Raw genomic sequence first — 27,804 nt, forward strand, 5'->3', positions numbered from 1 at the left:
TGATGAATAATAGTTCTGAGTAACTCCGTGGCTATTGTAGAGCATCTATCTGTGTCACTGCTGTTTCATTTTTAATCTACATATAGATCTGTGAATCCACCATATATTGGGTGACCATATGATTCTTGCCATTGGTATTAGAAAGCAGTAAGTGATATTGCCCTTAGCATACACATAGGTTATCAGCCCAAGTGATGTCTTTATAGATCCAAAACTCTCCAATACAAAGTTCCTTGGCAAATTGAGATAGAGAGAATTTGCTAATCTCAAACAGACCATAGTACAAGCAAACAATGACTTTTAACTTCTCAAGTCTTTTAAATCTCTTTGAAACTGATCCAACTTCTCCTCCTGGAGTGGCCCCAGTTATTACTCATCAGATAACGGACCCCATCCTGAATTTTTTTTCACAATTTCACTCAAATGATATTTCTACCAACATACTCTATGACCCATATAGCTCAGCGGTACAAATATACTCTCATCCCAATCCAGAGCTTTTGATGCTGTGACTCTAGATGAACGGAAATTTTCATTCCCCCAGTTTCCAAAATCACTGCTTCAAAATGCCTATAGCCCATATTATCTGCAGCCATACTGAGTTTTATTATAATATTCTCATTGGACATGTAATCTGTACCAAGTTATTATACATTTTGTCTGCTTCATTCATTTGCCTGTTAAATGAGACCAATGATACTGAAGGATTCAAATGACAAGGTGGAGATGAAATAAATTGCTTGGTGCAGGGTCCTAATGCAGGGTCGGCCATGTAGAAACACGCCATTGGATAACTGCAGAAGAACCATTGATCTAATGGCGACCTCATAGTTTGCAGACATGCTTTTTTTGTCACGATGTATTAAGAAGAGTAATTGTGTTATTTACCCATTAACTTGAATTAAGAAGGGTAATTAAAAGTAAATGTACATGACAGATGAGTGGGTGAAAATGATGTGACATAGACACACTGTGAAATACCACATAGCTCTTAAAAAATGAAATCTCATCATTGGCAACAACATAATATATCTTGAAAGGGCTCTATATGATGTGAAATAAGTCAGACGAATCAATCTAAATGCCCTATGGTTCCACTCATTTACGGACAATAAAGAAACATGCACACAAAAGCAAACTCTTAGGCCTTGATACCGGAATGTAACTACTACAGGAGAACAGGAGTCAGGGGTGTGGGAAAGACAGAGGGGGGCCCAAGTGGTAGATTATGACCACATATTTAGTGAAAGGCACAATATGTTCTACAGTCGTTTAGGAGCGAGACTCCACAACCACATCCTCCTTAAAGAGTGCTGCCAAACAGCATTGCGTCAATAAAATAAAGAGTAAAGGTACAATCTAACTCTAGGTTTGTTTTAGTATTAAAAAGGCTCTCAGTTCGGGGACTGGAGATATAGTTCAGCGGGTAGGGAGTTTGCTTTGTGCCAGGTTAGTTAACCCAGTGGCTGACCTGGGTTCAATCCTAAGCATCCCATGTGGTCCCCAGAGCACCATCAGAGCACCTCCTACCTGAAGTAGAGGCAGGAGAAGGCCCTGAAAACCACTGGATGTCACCCCACCAAAAAGGCTCTTGTTTTGGTAGAACTTTTCAAGAAGAAAAAAACATCCAACCCCATCCAAAACATGGGGAAGCCTCCCCAAAGAAGAAACACAAACAGCCAAAATACACATGAAAAATGATCTATATCACTAATTATCAGGGAAATGGAAATCAAAACACCAATGAGGTCTCATCTCATGCCACAGAGACCCACACACATCTAAAAGAACAAGAACAATCGGTGCTGGCGCAAAAGTGGGGAGCAAGGGACTCTCATTCATTCTGGTGGAAATGCTGAGTGATCCAGCTTTTTGGGAAAAAATATGGATATTCCTCAAAAAGATAGAAATTGAGCTTCTATGGGATCCAGCAATACTGCTTCTGAGAATATAGCGGAACAGCTCAAAACACACAATGCAGAAAAGCCATCTGCATTCCTATGCTCATTATAGCACTACTCACAACTGCAAGAATCTGGAAATAACCTAAGTGCCCTAAAACAGATGACTGGATAAGGAAACTATGGTATGTCTACACAATGGATCACTATGAAGCCAGCAGAAGAAATAAAGTCAGCAATTTGCTTATACATGGATGGACATGGTATATGATATGATATATGCAATCATATCATATGGATATGATATATATGATGAGTGAAATAAGTCAGAGGAGAGGGATAGATATAGAATGATCACATTCATATGTGGGATGTTTTAAAAAAAATACTTCCCAAAACAAAGTGGAAAAATAATACCAAAATACAGTAGAACTGAGGGTCAAGAAGATTGCTCCATGGTAGGAAAGTTGCCACAAGCTGTGGGAAAGTGTAGTAAGGACAGAGAAGGGACCACTATGACAATGGTAATTGGAAATGATCACTCTGGACAAGAACTGAGTGATGAAAGGAGGTAAAGGGATATACATGACAAAATTTGAGTAACAGTACTGCAAACCATAGTGCCTAAAATGAGAGAGGGGGGGGAGAAGTATCTGCCATAGAGGCAGGCTGATGTAAGGAGAGGAACTGGGGATACTGGTGATTGACTGTATGGGATGTATACTAGTAAAGGAATGGGTGCTATAACACTGTAGGACTGAAACCCAATCATGAACAACTTTGTAACTGTGTATCTCATGGTAATTAAATTTACAAAAATTAACTCATAAAAAAGTCTCTCATTTTAGTATCAGATAAATTAATAACATATATTTGACGTGAAACCAAAAGTCTGTGATGACTTTGTTGAAGACTACATTTGCAACAATATCACGTGGAATATGGTAGTGGTTCAACCGCAGTGCATCAATAATTATGTTGAAAGATGTTAGGTTACATAATTCATCATGCGATACAATCAAGCATACTTGATAAATGTTGCCAATGTACCAACTAGTTAGCATAATACATTTAATATATAGAATTCTAAATCATTCCGTAGGTCGAGAATAAAACTTCAGTAAAAGTAAACCAAACTTTAGAATATATACACTGGGCAATCAATTATTTTTGGATTTTTCCCTAAAGTGAGAAATCTTAGGGTCACATCTGGGAGTGCTCAGGGCTTACTCCTGAATCTATGCTCAATGATCACTCCATGCAGCTTCTGGGATCATACGGGGTGCCAGCGATCAATCCCGGGTTGGCTACATGCAAGGCAAATGCCCTACCAGCTATATTATGGCTCCAGCCTAAGAATTTTCTTTCTCTCAATTCCTACAATTATGAAAATTATCACAACTTCCCTGGACTAGCTATAGGAAGATTTCTTGGAAAAATCTCTCTCTATTCCTTAAGAGTGTCTGCTTTTGATAGTCAGCAGACTACAATTTGCATTTCGTGTCATTTAGGTAGCCTTCATAGTTTCAAACAAATAGTATTTACTTTTTGACTACATTTATTCCGTCTAGAATAGATATCTATCTTGAATATATTCCTGGTATCTCATTTAGCTCCCTATGATAAATAAGTATCAATAATAAAAATAAGTACATTTATCAAGTTTGCTTGATTATATCACGTGATGAATCATGTAACCTAGCATCTTTCAACATATAGATGAATTGCAATTGAACCATATTCCATACCATATTTTGACAATGCCTGGCATTAAAACCAGAGACTGGCATACACAAACTAAGTGTTCTGCTAAACTAAATGCTCAAAATCAGAAATATATTTTGGTGGTGGAGGGGGTCATACCCAGGAGTGCTCAGGACTTAACTCCTGATTCTGTGCTCAGGGAACATATGATGCCAGAGATTGGACCTGGGTCTGACCCGTGTGAGGCAAGCACGCTATGCACTCTGGCCACTCAATAATATTTTTAAATATAGTAAGTGGTATCACTTCGTTTCAATCTTTGGATTTGGAGAACTAGAGAAAGAAATCTCAGTTTTATTCCATACTTTAAGTATATTATGATAGTATACAATTTTTAATGTAGCACCAACAATGCATAACTTTTAATACAATTTTTCAAAAGTTATTTTATTCTCTTGTGTCTTTTTCTCTGAAATCATTCTGGAAACTTCATAAGATGTAGGCTGGCCAGAGCCTTATGACAAACAGAGATAGACATAGTTTAATAGGTGGATTGATGTAATATTAAAATATAGAGTAATGTATTGACGTTCTAACTTGATTTTTAAATGATCGTAGAAAATATGTAACAGTAAAAAATAAATGAACTGCTTATTTCTGCATGCTAAAATTATTTTAGATACTGTAATAATTTGTTACACACTTTCATCATCATGAATATTCTCTAATGTTGGAAGGGTAACATTAACAGCTAAATAAAAAATGAGGGTAAAGGGTGAGCAAACCAAACAATATTTTTTTTTATTTTTAAATTTATTTATTTTTAATTAGAGAATCACCGTGAGGGTACAGTTACAGATTTATACACTTTTGTGCTTATACTTCCCTCATACAAAGTTTGGGAACCCATCCCTTCACCAGTGCCCATTCTCCACCACCCGTAAACCCAGTGTCCCTCCCACCCTCCCCAATCCCATCTCCCCCCCACCCCACCCTGCCACTGTGGCAAGGCATTCCCTTCTGTTTTCTCTCTCTAATTAGCTGTTGTGGTTTGCAATAAAGGTGTTGAGTGGCCGCTGTGCTCAGTCTCTAGCCCTCATTCAGCCCGCAACTCCCTTCCCCCACATGGACTTCGACTACAATGTAGTTGGTGATCGCTTCTCTGAGTTGACCTTTCCCCGGAACGTGAGGCCAGCCTCGAAGCCATGGAGTCAACCTCCTGGTACTTATTTCTACAGTTCTTGGGTGTTAGTCTCCCACTCTGTTATTCTATATACCATAGATGAGTGCAATCTTTCTATGTCTGTCTCTCTCTTTCTGACTCATTTCACTCAGCATGAAACTTTTCATGCCCATCCACTTGACTACAAAATTCTTGACCTCCTTTTTTCTAACAGCTGCATAGTATTCCATTGTATAGATGTACCAAAGTTTCCTCAACCAGTCATCCGTTCTGGGGCATTCGGATTTTTTCCAGATTCTGGCTATTGTAAACAGTGCTGCGATGAACATACATGTGCAGATGTTGTTTCGATTGTACTTTTTTGCCTCTCTGGGATATATTCCCAGCAGTGGTATTGCTGGGTCAAATGGGAATTCAATATCTAATTTTTTGAGAGTCGTCCAAATTGTTTTCCAGAAGGGCTGAACCAGTCGGCATTCCCACCAGCAGTGAAGAAGGGTCCCTTTCTCCCCACATCCTCTCCAACAGCGGTTGCTTTTGTTCTTTTGGATGTGTGCTAGTCTCTGTGGTGTGAGGTGGTATCTCAAAGTTGTTTTGATCTGCATCTCTCTGATGATTAGTGATGCAGAGCACTTTTTCATGTGCCTTTTGGCCATTCGTATTTCTTCCTTGGTAAAGTTTCTGTTCATTTCTTCGCCCCATTTTTTGATGGGGTTGGATGTTTTCTTCTTGTAGAGTTCAACCAGTGCTTTATATACCATTGATATCAACCCCTTATCTGATGGGTATTGTGTAAATATCCTTTCCCATTCTGTGGATAGTCTTTGTATTCTGGTCACTGTATCTCTTGCGGTGCAGAAGCTTTTTAGTTTAATGTAGTCCCATTTGTTGATCTCTGTTTTTACTAGATTGCTTAGTTCCGTGTCACCTTTGAAGATACCTTTATCTTCAATATCGTGGAGGGTTTCGCCGACCTTGTCTTCAATGTACCTTATGGTTTGTGGTCTAATGTTGAGGTCTTTAACCCATTTTGATCTGACTTTTGTGCATGGTGTCAGGTCAAGGTCTAAACCCATTTTTTTGCATGTGGTTGTCCAGTTGTGCCAGCACCATTTGTTAAAGCGGCTTTCCTTGCTCCACTTCACATCTCTTGCTCCCTTATCAAAGATTAGATGGTCATACATTTGGGGTTGTGTGTAGGGATATTCCACCCTGTTCCATTGGTCTACGGCTCTGCCTTTGTTCCAGTACCATGCTGTTTTAATTGTTACTGCTTTGTAGTAAAGTTTGAGGTTGGGGATGGTGATGCCTCCCATCATCTTTTTCCCAAGAATTGTTTTAGCTATCCTTGGACGTTTGTTATTCCATATGAATTTTAGGATTGCTTGATCCATTTCTTTGAAGAATGTCATGGGTATACTTAAAGGGATCGCATTGAATCTGTATAATGCTTTAGGGAGTATTGCCATTTTGACAACATTGATTCTCCCTATCCACGAGCAGGGTATATGTTTCCATTTCCTCATGTCCTCTTTGATTTCATGGAGTAGCGTTATGTAGTTTTCTTTGTAAAGGTCTTTTACTTCCTTGGTTAAGCTAATTCCGAGGTACCTGATTTTATGGGGCACGATTGTGAATGGGATTGCTTTTTTCATGTCCCTTTCCTCTGCCTCATTGTTTGCATATATGAAGGCCATGGATTTTTGGGTATTGATTTTGTAGCCTGCAACTTTACTGTATAAGTCTATTGTTTCTAAGAGTTTCTTAGTAGAGGTTTTAGGCTTCTCTAGATATAGTATCATGTCGTCTGCAAATAGTGAGAGTTTGATTTCTTCCCTTCCTATCTGGATGCCCTTGATCTCTTTTTCTTGTCTAATAGCTATCGCAAGTACTTCCAGTACTATATTGAAGAGGAGTGGTGAGAGTGGGCATCCTTGTCTTGTGCCTGATCTCAGAGGAAAGGCCCTTAGTTTTTCCCCGTTGAGGATAATGCTTGCCGTAGGCTTGTGATAGATGGCTTCGACTATCTTGAGGAAAGTTCCTCCAAACCCCATTTTGGCGAGGCAAACCAAACAATATTATAAATCAAATTTCTGTAATTGCAAAGATTATCTCAGTCTATTTTTAGCTGTCTGTAATACTTAGGATGCATTAATCTTCAATAATAAAAATTTACATTTGTAATGCCAACATCTATAAATAAATTTGAAAACCAGCATTCTACAGTGACATATCAGACAGGACCTGGAATAAATTTCTAAAGAAATTTTTCATGGCAACCTTCACTTTAACTTATGGAATGATAATTATACAAAGATAGTGAAAGGAATAGAATTATTTCTTAAAAGGTAGTGGAAATGCACTAACAGGTAGAAAAAAGGAAAAATTAATTCTGTCTTTGAATAAAATATGTATGGACTGGAGTGATAGCACAACTGGTAGGGAGTTTGCCTTGCACATGGCCCACCCAGGTTTGATTCCTCCGTCCGTCTCAGGGAGCCCAGCAAGCTACTGAGAGTATCGTTCCCGCACAGCAGAGCCTGGCAAGCTCCTCGTGGTGTTTTCGATATGCCAAAAACAGTAACAACAAGTCTCACAATGGAGACGTTTCTGGTGCCCGCTTGAGCAAATTGATGAGCAATGGGATGACAGTAACAGTGACCTCTTTTGTATCTTTAAATGCTTCTGAATTTAGTGAGGTTTATCAGATGAATACACAGTAAATTAAATAAAAACATGACTATTTTCCCCACAAGCAGTGTAGATCTTATCTTTTTTTGTTTATTGCATTATATTTCAAGAGTGCTTCTCTTTCTTTAACTCTCTTTCATCTGCCTAATCTTAAATGAGGTGTTGGACATATCTAACAAACCACTTTTCACCTCTCAAAACCAAGTTCTGAAACTGTATGTCAATCTCTGGATATTCTGCTTGAGAATCCCTCTCCATCTTTGTTAAGGTTTCAGTACAAAAATTAGAAGCATGAATGCACTGTATGGTAATTAACCACAAATGCCATACAGTTCCTTTCTCAAAATTAAAATTTTAATAATGCATCTAAAACTCTTAAGTTACCCCACAGTGGGACTCATCCTATTTACTATTCTCAGATACTTTCAATCTGTCACTTTAAAGATTCTGGAAATTTCTTTCAGTATAGTATCACAGGCCACAGAGTTTGGAAAGATCAAAAGAGCAGTTAGTTATAAACATCCTCAGTAATACAAATTTAATGATAATCGACAGCAACTTTGCTATCTAAAAGTTCTATTTAATACTGGCAAATTCTCCACAATAATCCATTTCTGTTAAGAAATGTATATACAAATGTACTTCAATTTCACAAATGATCTATTAGTAAGCTGCCATTAAGTCAAAGAAGCCAGTTTGAAATGACTACTTTTTGATTACATTGATATGGCATTTATAGAAAAATCAAAACTACAGAGAAAAAAATCAAAACTCAAGTGAGAGAAGGAATTTCTCTGTCAGAGAAGGAATCTGGAGTTCTGACCTCCTTAGATGATCGAGGATCAGGGATGGTGCCTCATTTGCCAAGATGTTGAAAATCAGATGGGCCAGAAACATAATGCGATTTGGAGACAACCACTGGACTAGAACCATTACCAACTGGATTCCATGGGACATCAAAAGAACGCCTGGCCGCCCACCTACGAGATGGTCAGACATCTTCGTCAAGACCCTGAGTGAATGGTTTGATGCTCTTGTGTTCCTGGAGCAAGCAGACGCCATGGGACTACACTAGCATGCGAGAGGGAGGAATAGAAACATTACTGGTGCCCGCTGGAGCAAATCATGAGCAACGGGACGACAAGTGATACAGATAAATTAAAAAATCATTTATTTTTGGGACAAAGAAGAGAGCTTGACAAATAAATGAATTTTTTAGGGCAATAAAATCATATCCATGAATTTTATAGCATGAAGAATGAATATATACGTGTATGTATATATATATATATATATATATGTATATGCAGCCTTAACAAAAAATCATTTCCAATGTTAGGAGTTTCACCAAAATAATGTGATCCGAAACCAAAGAATCTAGCACAATGAAGTTAAATTAAATACCAAAGACAAGAAACAGCAGGTGTTGGAAAATATGTGGGGGAAAGAGGACCTTTTAATACATTGCTAAGGGGGTCTGTAATTTGCCAAATCATATGGAATAGAAGTTAAAGGTAGATACTCCATATATACCAATTCATTTAGTTGCTATAAGAATGTGCACTGCTGGGGCTGGAGCAATAGTATAGCAGGTAGAGCGTTTGCCTTGCACAGGGCTGACTAGGGTTCGATTCTCAGCATCTCATATAGTCCCCTGAGCACCACCAGGAGTAATTTCTGAGTGCAAAGCCAGGAGTAACTCCTGTGCATCCCCAGGTGTGACCCAAAAAGCCAAAAACAACAACAGAAAGAATGTGCACTGCATTTTTTGTTAAGCAGAAGTGTTTTATTTAAATCTGTGTTTGCAGAGACATAAAGGAATTCTTAAGGACAAAACAAGACAGAAACAACTTGTTAGTTTTCTTTCCTTCTTTCTTTCCTTCTTTGTCTTTCTTGTCTTTCTTTTCTTTCTTTCTTTCTTTCTTTCTTTCTTTCTTTCTTTCTTTCTTTCTTTCTTTCTTTCTTTCTTTCTTTCTTTCTTTCTTTCTTTCTCTCTTTCTTTCTCTCTTTCTTTCTCTCTTTCTTCTTCTTTTTCTTTTTCTTTTTTTTTGCTTTAGCCCCCTCCCTTCTCTTTTTTACTTTTTGTTAGTTTTCTAACTACATCATATTTAAAACATGGAAAATAGAAATTGAAACCTCCTACAAAGAGATATTTTCCCAAGTTAACTCCTTTAGTTGCAATAGGAATCATTGATACTAAACAACAAAAAAAATCACATTATCATCACAAAATAATTGATAGACACTGAATTTGCCAGGATAAGCAGGACTTCTTCAAGGTTAAACATAAGGTTAAAGCATTTCTAAATTTTGTGCAGTTTGAGAACAAACTAAACGAAATATTGGACGGGAAATCTATTTCAATTGGGGATTGTTAGGTGATTTCTAATTTATGTTAATCAGAGGTTGGTGGCAAAGAATTACAAACTCAGCAATAATACCACGAGATTGTTTTAAGATCAGATAACCACATAGAGTGTACATTTGAATAACATTCCATCAAAGAAAAGAATTGTGGGGTGCAGTGACTTTTAAACAACTTAAGGTTACAATAAAATAAATCAGAGAAGTGAGATGGTTTAATGGCTTTTTAATGAGCCTAATGTTTTCCATTTTAATGAGCCCTCTTACATCAGCTTTAATCATTTTATGAGAATGAGAAATGATTGAGAAATGACTTGCATTAATTCAATTTTCTCTTCGGTCTTCCCACAAGCGACAATGGTGCAGTGGCTAATGGGAGTCAACTTGGATAAGTGGGAACTTGTATTATAGGACAAGTTTCATTGAAATTTAAGATGCTTGATGTGTTAACTGATAGATATCTTCTTGTTTTACACAGTGTGCACACCAAGTGGCCACAAAATATTTCAACAGTATCCCAAATCAATCTTTTAAATGATCTCAAACTTGTCATGATGAATGGTATAAAATTGCATGAAAAATTTACAAGCTTTTTTAGGTGAAATAGGAAATGCAATTAAAAATGAACAAAATGACATAAATCTGAAATATATGCCCTTGAGATGATCCAAATTTAAAAGTGAATTAGGCCTTTTAATATAATATTAAGGACAGAATTTTTCTACTACCAGGTAGTAGTTGCAAATAAGATACTCACTAGATTCCAAATTAGGTGTGGGATAACTTGAATCTATATCAAATTGGGATGAATCTTCTTGAACAACAAGCAGATAAAAATGTAAAGCAACAATGCTGAGTCTGAAATATCAATCTGCATTACTTGTAATGTTTAATAAAATTGTTACTTTAAATCAAATATTATTTTATTTTTTTGCCACACCTGATAGTGTTCTCAGGCTTACTCTTGGCAGGCTGAGGGTACCATATTTGATGCTGGGGATAAACCTGGGTTGGTCAAGTGCAAGGCAAGCAACCCTAACCCTTATATTATGGGTTCAACCGTACATACTTTTTTTTTCAAGTCAAATAAAAATGCGTCAAGCAATACAATGCTTGGTATATTGAATTTCCAGGAAAACCTCAAGAACCAATCCAAAGTACATGACAGTAAAGAAATGTTTGCACAGCAAAAGTCATCTACAACATCCCCTCTACCGAACACCCCACCTCATTTGTCTACAGTGGTTCTCAAACACGATCAAGCATGAGACACTGCAGTTAATCACAGGCGTAGCCAGTGGATACTAGATACTATCGCTCTTTGACTGCCCTGGAATCAGACTAGACACTCAGCACTACATTTACATTCAAAATCCTTACTATTTAAATTCAAAATCCTAGGCCAACCAAGCATTCTAAGACTAGTTATGCTCATATCTTCCTAGCTGTAGAGAGTAACAAAAAATAATATGACACTTTCAGCTTGTTTTTTTTGAGAGATAGGTTCATATTTGACAAACACTTCTGAAGATCAATATCTCAGAGGAGCTAAGACACTCAGAAACTCGGGGAGGAAAGGATTGGTAATTATAAATTCGATGGGAAATGAGAGTGAGAGCAAGATGAAAAAATGGAGGCAAATGGGTAGTAAATTTTTTAAGAATCCAAGGAGCAATTGCTTCTCTAGAAATCTTGTTCACTTCAGAGAAAACACAACTTTATGCATGCTTTTTAAGTGGCATGCACCCAGTTTTCTGTGGTGGGAAGACATGTTTTGTCTCTACAGGACAGGCCTGATCAGAGAAAGGAAGTAGGACTCAGGACTTACGTTTTCTAAGATCAAGTTGTTGGTAAATATTTAGCTGATCATTTCCATTTGGCAGTGGCTTTCAAGGATTTATCAAGCTAACAGATAGACAGGGAAAGTGAATTATTAAAGAATAAAATTATGATGTAATATGGTCTAAATTCTCCTAAAGAGTAGCAAAATAGAAAAAGGGTAAAAGCAAATATCAAGGCAACGGGGTTATGTATTTGTGGAAATAAAGGAAAAGTTCCTCAGGTAAAATGCAAAATGCAACACAAAATAAAGATATTAAATATAGATTTAATAAGAGTAAGAGAATAGTTCGCCTTTCATGTTTCAAAAGTATTAGTGATTCCTTCCTTTTTCAATAAATATGAACCTCACCATCTAGAAGGAAACAGTAATCAGTGTCAGTTTTCAAAGTATTCCTCTATAGCTGTATACTCTCTTATATGTGTCTGTGAAACACGATCTAGAGATAGATTACAAGTGGAATTATAGCACAGAAAAGGTGGGGGGAAAGGAAAGGAAAGAAAATGAAGGGAGAGGGAAAAGCCAAGAAGCAAGCGACGATGGCAAACCTAAACACATTTCTAAATGAAGAGAAACTGAAAAGCACACAAATGAGGCAGTAGATCAAAGACTGCCCTGGGATAACATGATTGCTTTCCAGGGGGGGCAGGGCATGCAGATCCCCCAGAATCCACTTTCTAACGCACCCTCTCCAGCCTCCAGAAGAGCTCTCAAACAGAAGTCTTCTAGATCTCCAGATTGCTGACTTAAAGCATGAAATCTACTCCTATAATCAAGAATTCAGATGAATAGAACCTCGGGCAAGGCCATGTTCATGACCTCTTGCTAAGCATGGGATGCGTTCCTCTCTTCGCCCTAGGACTTACTATGTTCTGTCCTCTCAACTCATTTCCTCCCTTCAGCTAGAGAGAAACATAAGTACTTGCATTCTCTACTCCCCTGCTCATCCATATCTTCCAGCTGACATCAGTTATTTTTCACCACAAGCACTGCACTGTTAGCACTGTCGTCCCGTTGTTCATCGATTTGCTCGAACAGGCACCAGTAACGTCTCCATTGTGAGACTTGTTATTACTGTTTTTGGCATATTGAATATGCTACGGGTAGCTTACCAGGCTCTGCCATGAAGGCGGGATACTCTCGGCAGCTTGACGGTCTCTCTGAGAGGCACGGAGGAATCAAGCCCAGGTCAGCCGCATGCAAGGCAAACGCCTTACCTGCAAGTCACTTAAAATTCTGTAGTGATTTTACCATTCCCCAGTTCTTGAAACTCAAATTCTGCTGCCAAAAACATTGACAGTATTCTCATGCCCCCCACTAATGAACACCTTCATGTTGGGTAGTAGCAACTGTTCACTATTCCTCTGATAGGGATTACTTACTCCAGGTTGGTGTTGTCAATCATGATCCTTTTTTGAAAACATTGTAGAGTGTTCATTGGAGATTTCTTCACCAAGTTCCCTTTGCTTTCTTTTTTCCATGGATCCTCTTCCAGTCCCTTGGTTCAATATCACCTTACTGAGTTGGTATCGCCCAACATTTTATAGTCTACATTGTTCTGACTAAAGTTTCCCTTCATGAATGATTTCTCTGAGTCCATATGCTCATCTATGTCCTCAATGCTTAGAAAGCCTCTAAGTCCCAATATTTCCCCTGAACTTCATACATAGTATATTTAATTACTGTTGCACATCTGCTCCCGATTGTTATAGGAGTAACTCAATCCCAAGAAGTCGAAAACAGAATTCATCGTCTCTCTGTTAACTCCAACATCTTGAATAGATGTTCAGAGACTTGCGACCAATGATCGTCTTACTAGAAGTCATTTCTTATCTTTATCCCCAAATCCAGCTAGTCACAAAAATCCAACTGATTTCCTATTAAATACTCTCATGCCCCAATATTTTTCCCTACCCATATTTTCTGTTTGAGTTCACTCCCTTATTATTTCTGCCACCTAATCTACATCATGATTCCTTAATGTAATACTGCTCAGTTTCATCTATGCATGGAATTATGCCCATTCCTACGTAATAGAATACATCATACATGGAAAACATAGAATCCTTCTGGTTGTATAAGAATTTCTTTAAACATAAGCTGTTTACAAATTGGCATCTTAATATATTATAAAGTAAGCATTTATTTCTAAATTCTACTCACTTGAAATGTGCAATTTAGGAAAATTCATGTTCTTAAACATTCAAAATATACTTAAATTATTTTTAAATAAATGAGCTTGGGAGTGTTCAATTAGAGATTTCTTTAAAGGATTTATCAGAAGTTTTATTATCTAACATGTGCCAATAATTTCCAAAAGGAATATATTATATTTAGCATTTCATGTGTATATTTGACCATCATCTTTATAGTGCAACTAAGAACATATTAAAATAATGCCCATAAAATTATATGATAAGAGCATTCTAAAAGATTTTGAGAAATAGTAAACTACGCATACATAGAAACAGTATTTTAGAAGACAGTTCATTTTTAAAATTACCTTATTAGCTGAGAACTAACTTGTAGATATTTTGTCATCCTGTCTATAAATATTTTCACATTACATATGAGACTTTTTTGTTTGGGTTTGAGACCACAACTGGTGGTGCTCAGAAAACCATATGATGCTTGGATTCAACCAGGGTTGATTTCATACCAAGCATGCTTATGTGATCTTTCAGCCTCTGAGAGACTCTTTTTTCAGTTGTTTTATTTATTTATTTATTTATCTATTTATTTATTTATTTATTTATTTATTTATTTATAAATTTAATCACCGTAAGGTGCCATTTTAAAGCCGTTTGTGATCAGGTTTCAGCCATCCAACGTTCCAACACTCCTCCATCTACTGAAGTACATTTCCCACCACCAACGTTCCTAGTTTCTCTCCCACCACCCCCTACCCAGCCTGTAGAGACTCGTTCTTAACATGTTGATACAGTACCAGGATCTATTTTTTTAAATGCAACAAAATGTTTCTAAATATTATCAGATATAGAGTCAACGTTTAGGTTTCCTTTGTTATATTTTCAATAAATTGATTTTGGTTAACGGTTTAGTTGGCCTGTGTATTTGTTTGTATCTGTAAACTGCAAGTAGTTCCTTGGTGTCTTTTTACGCTGCAAGGATCCTTTTCATGCATTTTATTTTTCATATTTTCTCCCTGTAAAGAAACTAGATTGTCTGCGCTAGTCGCCCAGTTGACGCATATTCCTCCTAGTTACTTACAACATATGTCACATCCTGGTACTTGTCAACACCATATTTGTCAAGCAGTTCAGTGACCCAATTAAGTCAATATTCAATATAATAGTCATGTTATTGTGGGGACCCCACTCAGCATAGCTCTGGGGGATGAAATCCTTTGAACCCTTGTTCCTACCTTTTGAAAGATTCATGTCTGGCTCCTTGGTGCCAGTGAGATTTCTATCACAGCTATGCAAGATCTCCAGATTTTGGTCTTTGTAAATGTCTCTTGAGTGGGCTTCCATAGTTCCTATGCTAAATTTAAAGTATGTATCACACGACAGCTATATTCTCTAGGAATGAGCAAGTGAGAATGGTGCAAACATGAACTAACGTGTCCTCCATTCCTGGATGTGAAAACATTTCTAAAGCAGCAGGCAAATGGGGATGGGAATAAGAATTCCTTCTATTTGGTTCTTGTATGCCTTCCTTAGGGAAAATCTGCTGTCAATGTAAATAAGAATGACCTTCAATTCGAGATGTATGTGGACCATATATGAGGGATAAAGCTTGATGATGCAGACAAAAATCATGTTGAAAACAAACAAAAATTTCCACCCTAAGATATGGCACGTTTTTTAGCTAGAGGCACTTAAAAAGAAAAAAAAGCAGGCACAAGTTATATTCTATAATATCCCTTTTCCTCTTGAACACAAAACAACTTAAACACCAATGAGAAAGCCATACCCAACATGTCAGAAGAAACCTTCATATCACCAGGATGATGAGATGAGGCCAAGAGGAACCAGCACACTCCATTAAAATGACTTAATTATTTTTTTATTTTCCATATATATATATATATGTTAGTTACTTCTCCATAATTGACTTGACCGGAAGGTCAACCCCTCGACCTGGCTACTTCTTGGGTCTTGATTTTCTTGTGTGGACTTCCACAGACATGCCAAGATAAATATGCTTCTACTCTGTTGGCCTGTCTTGGGTAAATTTAATTCTCACTTCTAGTGGGAGTCCCTCAGAAGGCAGAGGTCAAGTTCTCCCTGAATATCAATAGCTTCTTTCTGCTTCCTATGAGTTACCTTCATGGGTCTGAGCATGCTCAGACCTTTCTGCCCACAATCCTTAGACACAGAGGCTGGGAAAAGGGAGGAAGGAAAGGAAAGAGAGACTTGGAGAAAGCAGCCTTTGAAGAGAAAGATACTACCATCTCTTCCAGCAACAAAACCAAGAACAAGTGTTGTTCTATGAACATCCCTTCCAGAGAATGGGTGAGCTAAGAACAGAGTGTGCTGCCAAGTTAGCATGCTGCCTACACATTAATATTGTTACCCAACTCTGTGACTCCATGAAGAGAGAAAAAGAGAACAATAAAGGTGTCAAGGAACAGGAGGCAGATCTGTGGAGTTATCAGGTAGATTAGGACATCCCAAGAATGTCTGTCTCAGAAGTTAACAGACCTTCCAGCAGAAATATGTCCAGAAGCATGCATCACCCCTCTCCATTAGTGGGGGCTAGCTAGGCCCAATAGCCCAAGGGGACAAAAGATGCCCAATATCACTCATTATAACTAAGGGAACTGGGGGAGTTCACTCCTGTCCTCCACCAAATTCAGCCTTATGCCTTCCAAGAGCGAATCAGAGGGCTGTACACCCTACAGAGAGAAATCAGAATGAACCAAGAGAAAAGCAACTATATGACAGTGAACTGAGTGGAGAGATTTGTTTTTGTCCCCTTTCTTTTACCATCCTAATATAGCAACCCAAAGGTTAGAAGTAGGAAAGGAATACCCAGGCCCCTTAAGCCACTATAGCTCCCTGTTTTCCCATTCATCCACACTCTAGAAGCAGACAGACTCCCAGCTCTGGTCTACATGAAGAGAAGATGATGTTTTAACAGGATGACATAACATTTTTTGCATTGATTGGAGTGAACTTTAATTAATCACAGTGATGGGAAATGATGGAAACTAGAGATGTCAATAAGGATATTTTGACAGATCACAGTTGATTGTAGAAAGCCGTGATTGTAGGAAAAAAAAAAACTCTTCATGTTTACATCCCCACTGAGTTGAGACTACTCAATAAGCCAGTTTTACAGGATTTTTTTGTACCACATGGTCCCTCAACGCAAAGCAATTCCTTATGGGGCATAATGAGAGAAAGAACAATCTGTTGCAGCCCCAGGAGAGAGAGAGGCTGTGTCAGACTTGCTGAATGAAAATATGGCTGTTTCCAGGATGGGATCATCCTAAGGAATTGTCAAGAGCCTTTCTCATGATGCACAATTTCCTCTTGCATACTTTTACTATGGAATTCATTTGAAAAAAAAATCCGATTCCTCTGTAGAGTACCACACTGAACATCAACAAACGGGCTAGTTACCTCATTGTTGTTATTACTGAGGACACAGCTTGACTTACCTGAAATCTCAACCTCTTTCTTTTCTTGGGTGTCTCACTATTATGATTTTCAGAGAGCCGAGGAATTTCCAGGATAAGAGACTTTCAGTGCTAAAATTTTAAGTCCTGGGCAAAATAGATGTGTTCACTCAGTTCTTTCTGTTTCAAGTCTGACTGGAGCTCTGGAGGACAGGCTTCCTGGAGATGCTCATTCGAGACCTCCACAATGTGACTAGGACAGAACACTCCAGAGAAATCAGAACTGTGCTTGTTGAGACTGGATATACTGGCCTGTGGATTACTTCCAAAGGAAGGTATTTGAGGCCCTATATGCTCATAAGAAATTTATATCATTTGGTTATTTAAAAGGATGAAAAAAAGGGGTGTTGCCCAGAATTAGGATTCTTAACAAATTCAATATTTTTACAGGGTAGGCCTATTCGAATGATAAGAGAAACATCCATTACAGAGAACTGACTTCTCATTATAGGGGTCACCGTCTTCTAAGTATGTTAGTCATACCTCTCCTCTTTCCTTTAGTGTCAGAAATCAATTCCAATCCTTAATCCAGTATATATTTTGACGAGTGATGAAAACTGATGTAACTGGGGCTGGAGCAATAGCACAGCGAGTAGAGTGTTTGCCTTGCACGTGGCCGACCCTGGTTCGATTCCCAGCATCCCATATGGTCCCCTGAGCACCGCCAGGGGTGATTCCTGAGTGCAGAGCCACGAGTAACCCCTGTGCATCACCAGGTAGGACCCAAAAAGCAAAAACAAAAAAAATTGATGTACATATATAGCATCATATATAAAATAGCAACATCACGAATCACACGAAATCCCGTTAATCATCGATTTCTCGAGTGGGCTCCGGAACCTCTCCAATTGTCCTTTCCCTGAGATCTTAGAAGTCTCTCTTGAGTTGACCCTCCCAATGATGTTGCACTGGAGGCTCTTTCAGGGTCAGGGGAATGAGATCCAGCTTGTTACTGGATTTTGCATATGAATACACCATGGGAAGCTTGCAAGACTGTCCCATGTGGGCAGGAAACTCTCAGAAGCTTGCCAGTTTCTCCCAGAGGGAGAAGTAGGCTACAAGATATCGTGCGGCCCCTTCTGGAGCTCGCTTTTAAGTCTCTGGATGTTGGCCATTGATGGGATTACACACACCTGGGTTCCTCTGCCAGTACCTTCATGCGTGAGGCCCGTCCGAACGTGTGGAGAGTGGCCTTGAGCATGTCTGTAACTAGGTTCCGGTGGTCTTTGGCTGCCGAGAGCTCTGCTTGGGGTGGGGAGGGAAGCTGGAGCCCACCCCTCCGAGGTGCCCCGGGGAAGAGAGCCAGACATTCGGGCAAGAGACCCTCTGTATATAGCAATATACGAAGATATATAATCATGTATCCAATTGTTGGGTAGTAAGTGCTAGAAATGGCATATACAGAGGGCAAGAGACCCTCTGTATATAGCAATATACGATATATAATGATGTATCCAATTGTTGGGCAGTAAGTGCTAGAAATGGCATGAATCACATAACTTAAGATGGGTATGTACTAGATTTAACTTCAGGATGTAAAATGTATGGAATCAGAGGGAACAGGAAAGATGAATAGAGGTTGACCCCAAGGGACCACATTCTGAAGATTAAGCATCCAGCTAGCATCAGTTGAAAGGAGCAGAATTCTGGCTAAGGCTAGCAATAAAAATACCTCTTAAAGTTAGTGATATTATAATGATAAAAGAGATATGCTAATGAAAGAAACTAGTCTGACCCATGTGATAGGAAATCTCCAAGAGGAGGTAACAGAATTATAAGTGCAGGAATCCAACCCGGCTTCTTGAATAATGAAATGTTCTGTTTCCCAAGAAATCTGCGAGATGTGTATAAGTCAATTTATAGTGGCCTTCTCGGTCTGCTGGATCAGCAGCTGTGGATTCACCCTCCACAGATGGGAAATATGCACATTCTGTAGTTTAGCAGAGAAAGTTCCTACGCTTTAGGAGTATGGAACAGACATTTCCATCTTTTACCTCCTTAAAGAAATATCACAAGAGACTGATAAATAATTCTTCAAAGAGATCAGCAAGCTGCAGAGATGACCCCCGACCCTGCACCAGCTAAGTGTCATATCTGGGGCACCCCAGAGAGGGGTGGGTGAGTCTACCACCCGCCCAGACAGAGACCTAGCAGCTGAAACTGTCCAGAACCAATCACCGCCACGCTCATGGTCAAACTCCACAGACTCGGATAAGCCTCCTCCAGAAATGAATCTGTTGCAGGTGCATTTTCTCTCTCTCTCTCTTTCTCTCTCTCTCTCTCTCTCTCTCTCTTTTTCTCCTTTTGGGTGTTATGGTTTGCAACTCAGGTAGTAAGTGGACATCATGTTCGGTCTATTGTCTACTTTTAGCATGCACCTCCCATCCTGAGCGAGGCCTCCAAGCATCCTTTACTTGGTGTTCCCTTCTCTATCTCAGCTGCCTTTTCCCCCAGCATGTGAGGACAACTTCCAAGCTGTAGGGAATGGGCACATGACCATTGTATGACTGAAAAGTAATCACAAAAGTGTGTAACTCTGTAATTCTATATCATGGTCTTTCAGTAAAAACTTAAAAAATTTTAAAAAGCTAAAAAATAATTTTAAAAAATGAATCTGTTGAAAAACTCAGGTGTGCAGATTTTGTGACCAAAATCTCCAGGCTCGCATGGAGTCTGGGATGGGTAACTCCTCTCCCCCCACCCCCTATCACTCTGTTCTTCCAGGAGTCTGGTGGTGATGCCCATGAACTGCCTCTGGTGCCATGTAAGCTCATTAACCGGCCATGATCCAGAGACTCACAAGTAAATTTCAGTAGGGGTTCATCATAGATGGTGGAGATGAGCCCCAAGCCTGTTCCACGGGACTTCTTCATTTGCCCAAATGGCTGCAGCTTCTCTCCATGATACCTGTATTTAAAAAGGATTCTCAGTGGAGGCAGAGAGATGATAGTACAAATTTAAGGTACTTGCATGCATGGTCCGATCCCTGATATTGCATATTGTTCCCTGAGAACCATCAGATATCAAGGGTGATTCCTAAACACAGAACCAGGAACAAGCCCTGAGCACCTCTGGGTATAGAGCCCTCCTCCCACCAGGAAAAAGAAAAAAGGGGAAAAAAAGAAGAAAGGGCTCTCAGTGAGAGAGGTTCTGTAACTCAGTGAAGCCACTGAGAAAGCAGGAAAGAAGCTAATACATATCTGGTGTGTTCCATAATAAAAACCTTTAAATTAAAAAAAAAAAGAGATAAAAAAAAAAGAAAAAGCTGCAAAGATGCTTCCGGACCCCAAAGTCACCATCCAGTTCAAATTTTAACTTCAGCTGTATCACCCCATCAAAATTTTAGAATCCTTGAATTATGTGCATCTCATACTCTGTACATGTGAGTAATCTCTTATACAAGGATTTAATGACTACAGGTGAGATACAACAATCTTCACACACTTTCTTCTGAGGAAATCTTTTTTTGAGTATTTTTGATGAATTAATTATAATGAGTAATACAAAACAAATCATATAGGGCATGCTATTGAAGCAGACTTGGGTGGTGGTTGGTAAAATAGGAAATTATGGTAGTGGGGAGGTAAAAGGTGGCGGGGTTGTTGTTGGAATAGTGAATGTAATAATTATGAGAGCAACTTTATAAAAATAAAATTAAATTACAAAAAGAAATATAACTCCCTAAATAATACAGTATAACTATTTCTGTAGAGTTTACACCTCATATTCTAAGTAATCTCAGTGAAATGCAGTACGATTTTATGGAAAAAATTGGATATCTGCAGGTTGAGGTATGGGGAAGTCTTGAAACCAATCCCCCCATACCAAGAGCTGATTTGGCTTCACCTGAGGGTGGGATGGATTCCTAAGAAGAAACTCAGGAATTAAGGAGTGATAGGGACTATCAAAGTCCTGGAATAATTGGCTTCTGAAACGTGGAATTCATTAAAATGCTCTGACATATTTTGTCTACCTGTGTCCCTTAAATTGTCACTGAGAAATGACAAACCTTCAAGCTGCGTTCCCACCCAAAAATTAGCGTTAATATCCAAGGGGCTCTGTCACTGTCACTGTCACTGTCACTGCCACTGCATCCCGTTGTTCGTCGATTTACTCAAGCAGGCACCAGTAACGTCTCTATTACACTCAGCCCTGAGATTTTAGCAGCCTCTCCTTACTCGTCTTTCCCAATGATTGGAGGCTCTTTCAGGGTCAGGGGAATGAGACCTATTGTTACTGTTTCTGGCATATTGAATATGCCACGGGGAGCTTGCCAGGCTCTGCCGTGCAGGCGGGATACTCTCGGTAGCTTGCCAGGCTCTCCGAGGGGCTCAGTGGAATGATTTATTTAGCATTACTGAGCAAGTGTCCCAATAGCTATTTTTCCTCTGAAATGTTTGAGGTCACCTTTTACCTGGCACTCCAATCAAAGGTCTTAAGATCTTAGCAGAAATTCACATTTTCATATGATAACCACGTATCTCCTAGAAAGGGTTAATTACATAGTCCTGACTGGCTTCTCCCTGATCAAATAGAGTTATCATTAAAAAATGTTTGTGGGCATATCAGTGTGTCAACAGGTATCATAACAAGACAGTCCTCTTTCTTCCATGTGGCATTCATATGGGTACAATGACAAGTGCTCAGAGTGACTCGGGTAATGGTCTGTGGCCTCAAAATTTGAGAAACATAATCACCTCATTCATCATTTGCAAAAAAAAAAAAGAAAATGAAATTTTATCTTCTCTAACAGGAAATTAGGGCGCTCAAGGCTGGATGTAGAAATCCATCTTCGACTAACAAGGCATCAGAAAGCAGGAACCAAGAGTACACGAGCTTTTTCTAAACAAGAGACAGAGTCATGATAAGCCACATGAAATATTCACCATCAGGACTTCTGGGGTAGGCAGATTCACAACAAGGGCACACGAGCTTTGTCAGGAACTGTTGAGAGATTGAAAGCATACTTAAAGGATTTATTAAAGCAATAGAGGAACCTCAACTCCGGTTACCATGATTGCAGGGATTTTTATGTCCCTGTGTTTAATCTTTCTGTGCTGTAACAGATAAGTTATGCTTTCAGCTGATTTGTGTACAAAGAGTTTCTCAATCTTCTCTAGTACTATATAGTACCGAGGTATCACTTTTTGACTTGCTAAGCGAAGCATTAATAGGATTGTCAGCAACAAGACAGAACAGGCAATAAATATTAAGCTTTAATGTTACCATGATTTATGCTGCAGGGAATATTGGCCTAGATTATAAAGTATGGTTATTATCCTTCATAATAAGAAATGATGGGAGAAATAGAATGTTGGCAAAGGTAACATTCTAAAGCTCTCTTACCAGAAAAATCTTTTTACAAATATAATAGATATGCATATCTGTATATATGTTAAAATCTTCCAAGTAGCAAATTTAATTGAATTATGTGCTCAATAATCTACCACTGTTCTCAGAGAGGAGTTTTTGGAAGGTATGCAGTGACCGATAAATATTAAACATTTGGGCATCTTATTCACTCAAAATACTTTCTTGGGGGCAGTCACGCCCAGTGATGTTCAGAGACTACACCTGGTGATGCTCAGGAGACCATACGAGATGCCAGGGATTGAACCCGGGTCTGCTGCATGCAAGGCAAGCACCCTACTTATTACTCTGGCCCCATTTAGAGGAAAAAATAGTTTATTTGGTGAACACACTGGGAACAAATTAAAGATAACTGAATTTCCTGCAGGAAGATTATTGACACACTATTGGTTAGGTGTGTAGTAGCATTGTAAGTATAAAATCATAACGTGGAAACTTTTGGAAACCATGTTCTCTCAATATAAAAATAAGTGAAAAATATTTAAAAAAATAACACACTAACAGACTACTCATCTATCAAAGCCAAGAATGAGAGTTGAACTAAAATTTCTATAAAATCCTATTTCTTGTCTCTGAACATATTATTCTTCCACCCGCCACCCCCCTTTCCTTTGCCTACTCTATCGTACACACTGTTGAAAAGATTCTCATTTATGAAACACTAAAAATGAGCAGCTGAAAAAAACTTTAAAAAAAATCTGTCATTTTTCTGTGGGTCAGAATTTTTTTTAACTTTTTTTAAATTAGTGAATCACCGTGAGATAAAGTTACAGACCTACAAATTTGCATGCTTGCATTTCTGTCATACAATGATCAAGTACCCATCCCATTTTCCACCATCAATAGTACCAACATCCCTCCCACCCCTCCACACACCCTGTCCCCTTCACCCCACCCCGCCTTTTGCTCTCTCTCTCTTTTTGGGTGGTGTGGTTTGCTACAGAGGTATTAAGTAGGCATCATGTTCAGTCTATAGTCTATTTTCAGCCCATATCTCCTATCCCTAGTGGGCCCGCCTAGCACCCTTTGCTTGGTGACCCCTTCTCTATCAGAGCTGCTTCTTCACCCAGCATGTGAAGCCAGCTTCCAAGCTGTGGAGTACTCCTCCTGGGACTTATCTCTACTTTTCTTTGGTGTTAGTCTCCCATTCTGTTACTTTATATTTGTGGGTCAGAAATTTAAGTATCACTTAGGTGGGTTTCACTAATTCCAAGTTACCCAAAACAGACATACTTTGGGCCTAGTGTGTTACTTCTCTGATGCTCGACTAGACTGGAAAATTCGCTTGTAGGATTGCTTAGGCAGCTGCTGGCAGCTGTCAGGTTTTTTTTTTTTTTTAATTTGATACTTAATAAGGGCCTCATTTTCTCCCCTAGGTCATCTTCCAACATGAAGCTTCTGTACCCTAGTATAATACATCTGAAAGAAGTGGACACAGATTAAAAAAAAAAATCAAGGTTTTGTATTTGTACCTGTTCCTGGTTTTGTATGGTCTGATGCCCAAAATGTCATCCCTCCACTTCTGTAGGGACCAATAAGATTCTATCCACCAGAACAGTGGTAGAATATTACACGTAAAAGGATAGAGAATTACAATAGTATTTAAGGTCTGAGAGCAGATATCGTCTAGAGTTACTTAGATTTCCTACCATACCTTGTAATTTAATCTTAACACGTTATTTCAAGTTATTAAGCTCGTGACATACACACTTTAACATCTCCCAACACTCTACTTTCTCCAAATGATTCTTCCAAATGAAATGGCACAGTACCTGAAAATCCTACATTGTAGGGGCTGGAGCAATAGCACAGTGGATAGGGCATTTGCCTTGCACCCGGCCAACCCAGGTTCGATTCCCAGCATCCCATATGGTCCCCTGAGCACTTCCAGGAGTAATTCCTGAGTGCATGAGCCAGGAATAACCCCTGTGCATCGCCAGGTGTGATGCAAAAAAACAAAAAAAAGCGCAAAACAAAAAAAATCCTACACTGAAAAGAGTACTGCCAGAACTCTTCTAGGGAATATTTCTAGGGAACACTATCTTCTAAACACTGGACTAGGTGTTAACTGGTATAGACAACTGGCATAGTTCTAAATCACCAACTGACAGTAATGACAAAAATGTCATTCCATTTTCCTTATCGATAGTCTTACTTATGATCATTTAATAATATTGTCAGGTTGAAAATACATTCAGTACTGTTAAAGTTTCGGAATACTAGCCAAAGCCATATTGGCATCAGAAGGATGAAGATCCCTATTAAAATGTCATGACATTTAATTTGTAGAAAATAATGATGAACTATAAATGAGGTACTGCAGTTGGATTCCGAAGCTAGTAACCATCCAATAAGTGTGGTATCCTTCTTTACTAGAGCACTGTGTAGTTTTTTAAAAAAAGGGGGTGGGGGGGTTGTGACTTTTAATAAGGCATTCAATAAAACTGAGGGTAAATTATGGGTGTAGGAAAAAATTCATCATTTTTTCTCAAACTTTCTCCAAATACTGCTAAATAACACAATTTTTCAAGAGCAGCATTTAATTCCTTTGATTTGAACACTAAATTAGAAGATTGTGTATTGTTCTATGACTCTCTAGTGAAAACTGAGCCTGGATAAGTATATCAAAGCTTTCCTGTTAGAGAAAAGTTATATTTAATTATGTCTTTGATTATAATGAACTCTCTATTCACTACAACTTGCTATATAAATATAGTGCAGTGCTGTGAATCCCACATAATTATCTTATAGACACTGAGCATTTACACACATATATATGTATATTTGCCTAATGTGATAGATATAGAACATCATCAAGACATAAAATGGCAAGTCTGATGACTGCAGTTTGTATGTGCATGTTGGGGTAAATAACTAAAATTTTACATCCTGCAGTTGAAGCCTCAAGTTGATATGTTCTACAACAACACAGAAATCCTGTACCTACACAAGAAACAGCCATGCAAAGACATGTTTTTCTTTTTATGTAAAATGAATAATAAATTACAGGTTATGGGTTTCTTTGATTTTAGAAGATGCATAATTTAAATGATCAATAATTAACATATCAAAGCATTCTAATTTAATTGAGGCACAAGAAGAGCAAAGACGTAAAGAATATTCCTTAGAACACATCCCCGTGATGGAGAAGTGGAGTAGCATTTTCACTGCTGACAATTATGCTTTCCAGGGACTAATTTCAGTTTATCAGTCTACCGTATTAGGAAATGTCACAAAGTTCCCTTTCCTATAGGAAATGTGGATGTACACGACAGCGGAGGACAGAATGAAAGGCGTAATTAGCACGGTGCTATTAAAATCCAACATTTAACTTGGCCTTCTTTGCTGAAGCTAATTTCTAAGTGGCCTTTTCATTTTCATTTCCACACGTGGCTCATGTACTACGTAAACACGAAGAAAGAAATCAAATCTTGCTTTTGGAATCACAGTCTCCGTGGGTACTGAAATGGGTTTGCGTTTGGTGTGGACCCATAACGTGCGTGTATTTTAGCGGGTGACAGTCTAGAGAATGAATTTTTAGGCTTTTCGTGGGTTTGTTTCATTTTAAAAGTGGGGCTGAAGGTTAAAGAGTTCAAAACCAAACAGGCTCTCAGACCTCTGAGTTTTAGGTGAAAATTAACATTGATTCACCTTGGAGTCTTGGGGAAAAAAAGAAAAAGAAAAACCTCTATATACTGTTCTGAAATATGAATTGCTCTCATTATCACCTCACATCGATTTTTTTTTCAGATTAAAGCAATGATTATGGAAGTGTTTCTTTTCCTTCTGCGGGAGACACTGGATGATCTATACACCCCGACAAGGAGGTTTGGCAAATGTTCATTTGAAAGAGATCCTTACGGGGAACAATGACAAACGAACAGCACGCTATAGATGAGAACGTGGCAGAAGTTTCCAGGCACCCAGACTTACACCTATGTACCCAAACAACCCCCAGCTTAGCTTTGGAGCATGACAGAACAATTTCAAACACTGGTTTCCACCACACCTCCTTTCCCCTCACCCCAGGACAATTTTAGCAATACTACATACAACATGACCTAGTCAATAGGCAAGGGACCCCGTCCTAATAAACAAAGCAGACCTAGCGGTTTGTATCTATTGACATACACCAGAACAAGACACAATGTTAATTTATTACAAAGTAACATCCAGAAAGGGTGGTATTAATAGAAAAGAAGTTTCTATGTAAGCCACGCTCTTAATTTAAAGAGCCACACACTCTTTTACATTCCAACACCTTTTGTTGCTGTTGTTGTTCTTGGGACACATCCCGCAGGCTTGCTCCGGGCTCTGAACTCAGGGATCACTCTTGGCAATGCTCTTGGGGCACCTTATGGGATGCCGTGAATTAAACCGGGGTCGGACATGGTCAAGGATAGCACCCTACCTCCTGGACTATCTCCCCAGCCTCCGCAAACACCCTTTTAGCTCAGAGGTCTTAATAGATGGTGAGGATGGGGAAAACACCCCACACAGAGACAAAAAAATGTCAAGGTCAATATTTTTACCATATTTGTATTGTAATTCAATCCCAAAATGTGAGTTTCCAATAGAAAAAGCGCGGCAGGGCGCCTGCATGGGATGTGAGCGTTCGGTGGCAGAGAGCCAGCTCCCCAGGCTGATCAATGGAGATGGCCGGGTGATGGGCAAAGAACCAGGGGAGCGGAGAAACCGGGACTTGGGCTCCAGGCTGATCAGCAGACACTTTATTTCTCTCTCCTCCCTGGCATAATCTAATCTCTCCCCTTTCGGCGCAATCGTAGCTGTAGTTTTGGGCGTAGTCTCAGTCATCACGTTCCATCATCCTAGTCTCCACGACAACCTGATGTCTAGTCCCGTCTTACCCCTTACAGCCTAGTTATATAGAAATCGTGAAGGGTGGGGATACACCAAGGTGGGGTTGGGCATTATTAGAACAACAAACAGAGGTAAAGTCACTCCTCCAGGAGAGGAACTCAAGGACAAAATATCATCTGAGGGTTCAGCACTCCAGATGACTAGGAGATCTGCTCAAGGGCGGGATTCCATCGAGGGTGGATTGCTTTCTCCTTTCCTCAGCTACTAATACATTTAAACAGTC

Source organism: Sorex araneus, chromosome 2 (assembly GCF_027595985.1).
Source record: "Sorex araneus isolate mSorAra2 chromosome 2, mSorAra2.pri, whole genome shotgun sequence".
Lineage (NCBI taxonomy): Eukaryota > Metazoa > Chordata > Mammalia > Eulipotyphla > Soricidae > Sorex > Sorex araneus.